This window comes from Galeopterus variegatus, unplaced genomic scaffold (assembly GCF_000696425.1).
Source record: "Galeopterus variegatus unplaced genomic scaffold, G_variegatus-3.0.2 Scaffold2228, whole genome shotgun sequence".
Classification (NCBI taxonomy): domain Eukaryota; kingdom Metazoa; phylum Chordata; class Mammalia; order Dermoptera; family Cynocephalidae; genus Galeopterus; species Galeopterus variegatus.
The window spans coordinates 71,213-75,252 of NW_007728339.1; the positions used below are offsets into that span (position 1 = coordinate 71,213).

Here is a 4,040-nt window from a genome sequence, read left to right on the forward strand (position 1 = left end):
CTTGGACAGTCACTATATGGGGCAGTTTAGGGACTACAGCAAGTCTTGACTAATCCCAGACCCACACTGTAGGAGTCCACCTCCAGGGAGAACTACAGTTCTGTACAGCTCTTGCCTGTATAATGAGAAGCTTTAAGTATTTTCAGATTTTACCTGAAAACAAGAATAACTACATTCTAGGCTACCACTCAAACAATAATAAAATAAATCTGTCCATACAATATAGAGGCCTTCTATTAACATGTAATGTGCACGCAGATGCCTGGTTATAGCACTATCTGGTATATAAACTACAAGGCATTGATAGTTAATGTTCTCTGACAATTCGCAAGTCATAACTATCAGTTCTTGCATATTCACAAGGAAGCCTTTGTATTGTTGTTGGCACAAGCTGACGAAAATGTTTTAAATCCTACAGACCCTTTATTTTCCTGTTAAATGTTGTAAGTTAGCACTAGGGTTCTCTCTAGTGGTGAAATTTGGCCTACACTATTATTTCAAAAGAATTTTCATTGCTCCCACTTATTTCTCTCTAACATCATTCATAAGCCAGACGACCAATCACTAGATTATCTGACATGTGCCTAAAGAAGCTTACTAGTTGTTCTTTGCTTTAACAGGCAGTCGTTTCACTAATCACTTACTCGACAAACATTTACAGAATCATGTACGTGATGTTGGAGTCACAGAAATGACTGGTACAGCTCAACATCTAGGGAGACGGATAGGCAAATAATTAAAATGCAATATTATAACCATTATGGCATAACCGACCTGTTATGGAATAACCATACCAGTAAACAAGAGAAAAAAATCAGTCCTGCCTAGGAGAGATCAGAGAAAACTACACAGAGAAGATGATCTTTGATCTGAGTCTCGGTGGGTGCATCTGGTTTTGCCAAGTAGAAGAAGAGTCCTGAGAGCCTAAGTAATAGGATGAGAGAAGGTCATGGTGGTGAAAGAGGCTGGTCTGTCACAGTGCACATGAGAGAGTGGGTAGAGAGGTGTGGCTGGACTGAACAGTGAACGGGCAGAAGGATTTCATTCTGCAGACCAGGGATAGTCCCAGAAGGTTTTCAAGGATTTAATTCTATCGACCAGGAAGAGTCACAGAAGGTTTTCAAGGGAAGGATTGGCATGCTCAAATCTGTTCCAGAAAAACATGACTTTGGCAGCACTGTGAAGGACAGTGGGGAGCGCACGGAGCCTGGAAGTAGGAAGAATAACTGAGAAACTGTGGTATTAAGGTGGATTAGAGGGAAATCTTGGAACTAAAGTCAATGGCTGTGAGTACGATTTACGTGAAAGGCTCTTGTGGCTGCCGTCATCAGTGCCTCGTCCGTATCCCTAGGACATTACCAGTTCCATGGCCCTGTTGGCTGCCGGCTGCCAGTGTCAACATTCCGTGCCCAAGGGCTTTTACCAGAATTACAGAAGGTTGATCTGCCCACCCCTAGCTAAGTAGTCTAGAAGTTCTAGAGAATTTGCACCCTCCCAAGCATCCCTCAGCAACTACTGGTAGAAGTTACTATAAGATGTAAAATCCCAGCACCTGAAGGAGACTTGGGGACATCCAGGCTGTGCCCCTTGGGTCGCTGGGAGTCTGAGCCACCAGTGCTGCCCGCACTCCATGAAGAAGATGCTTGTGGCCGTCTCCCGCATGTTGTCTGGTGCTGCCCAGAAGCCAGCAAGCAGAGTGCTGGTGGCATCCTGTAATTTTGCAAATGATGCTACATTTGTAATTAAGAAATGTGACCTTCACTGGCTGGACGAGGGCCCTCCCATCACAACAGTGCTCACCAGAAAGGACGGACTCAAATATTACAGGATAATGCAGACTGTACACCGAATGGAGTTAAGGGCAGATCAGCTGTATAAACAGAAAATTATTCATGGCTTCTGTCACCTGGGTGATGGTCAGGAAGCTTCTGTGTGGGCCTGGAGGCTGACATAAATCCTACAGACCATCTCATCACAGCCTAATCAGCTCACGGCTTTACCTTCACATGGGGCCTTTCTGACTGAGAAATTCTTACAGAGCTTACAAGTTTGGTATTTGTAGAAACAGGAAGATGAAGAGGCGGCTGTGCTAAAGGAAAAGGAGAATCAATTCATATGTATGCCAAGAACTTCTACAGGGGCAATGGCATTGTCGGAGCTCAGGTGCCCCTGGGAACTGGGATTGCCCTGGCCTGTAAGTATAATGGAAAAGAGAAGGTTTGTCTGACTTTACACGGCGATGGCACTGCTAATCAGGGTCAGATATTTGAAGCTTACAATATGGCAGCTTTGTGGAAATTACCTTGCATTTTCATCTGTGACAATAACTGCTATTGAATGGGAACATCTGTTCAGAGAGTGGCAGCCAGCACTGATTACTAAAAGAGAGGTGATTTTATTCCTGGGCTGAGAGTAGGCAGAATAGTTACCTTGTGTGTCTGAGAAGTGACAAGGTTTGCAGCTGCCTATTGCAGATCTGGGAACGGGCCCATCCTGATGGAGCTGCAGACCTACCATTACCACGGACACAGTATGAGCAATCCTGGGGTCCGTTTCCAGACATAAGAAGAAATTCAGAAAGTGAGAAGTAAAAGTGACCCTATTAATTATGCTTCTCAAGGATAGAATGGTGAATAGCAACCTTGCCAGTGTTGAAGAGTTGAAGGAAATTGATGTGAAGTGAGGAAAGAAATTGAGGACACCGCCTAGTTTGCCACAGCTGATCCAGAGCCGCCTCTGGAGGAACTAGGCTATCACGTCTACTCCAGTGATCCACCTTTTGAAGTTCACAGTGCCAAACAGTGGATCAAGTTTAAGTCAGTTAACAGGAGGCCGCATGCAGTGGGTGGCCATACCCTCCACCCTCTGTTCGTCAGCAAGCAATTGTAAGGAACTCTTTGTGTTCTCAACTTTGTGAAGGAGGAATAAACCCCAGAAAATGAGGTTTGTCAACTTTCATTAAGATGAAATAGTATTTAGATTAAGTTAAAGGGACAATAATTGCATGCAATTTGCACATTGTTGCATTAAAAGATGTGCTTCAGGGGCCGGCCCGGTGGTGCACTGGATAGTGCGCCGCTTGGGAGGCGAGGCAGCGCTCCCGCTCAAGGGTTCGGATCCCACATACAGACCGGTTCCCGCTCACTGGCTGAGTGAGGCACGGGAGCAACACCAAGGGTTGCAATCCCGTTGCCGGTCCCCGGTCCGGTACGGGGGCAACACTGAGGGTTGCGATCCGTTGCCGGACACGGAAAAAGACAAAAGACAAAAAAAAAAAAAAAAAGATGTGCTTCAGTATTTAGTGTATTCAGTATTTAGTTAAAGATATTTTAGATTTATATAGGTCTAAAATAGTTCTATTTGATTTTGTTGTATACTTTTAAAAATCTCTCTAGTTCCTAACAGGAAGAACAAGTCCTTGTACGCCTGCTCCAACCCTGCCACCTTTGTGGGAGGAGATCATTCCCCTGAGGGATCACTGCTTGTCCCACACAGAGGCATATTTTGGTTGACCTGGCCCCCACAAGTAGTCTTATTTACAGTGTAGTAGGATAGAACCCGCCCTACCACCCCTGTTAATGTGCGGTGTTGGTGCTGAAGCCTGTTCACTCTGACCATCATTTCTCCATAAGACAAAATGTTTATTATAACCAGGCAGGGGGTGGAAGGATAACTCCATTTTTAAATAAGACTACTTAGAAATCATTTCATAGGCCAAATAACTTAGTTTTCTCCATTTATACATTCAATATGAATATGAGGCTATTTTCTTAAAAATTACATTCATAACAAACATTAAATACTAGGCACATTCATATCCATTTTATAATTTTCAAATTTAAGTTCTATGCCAGTTGATAATTTATGCATAGCCTAGAACAGTGATTCCTAGCCTCTTTATTATTTTTATTTTTTTTATTTTTTTATTTTTTTTAATTTTATTTTATTTTGTCAATATACAATGTGGTTGATTATTGTGGCCCATTACCGACACCACCCTCCCTCCTCCCCCTCCCTCCCCCCTCCCTCCCGACAACCTG

At 43.7% G+C, this 4,040-nt stretch overlaps 1 pseudogene; it reads left to right on the forward strand.

Annotated features, from left to right (window-relative positions):
* The first annotated feature begins 1,630 nt into the window (after positions 1-1,630).
* Positions 1,631-2,889, forward strand: LOC103597180 (annotated as a pseudogene).
* Positions 2,890-4,040: the final 1,151 nt, after the last annotated feature.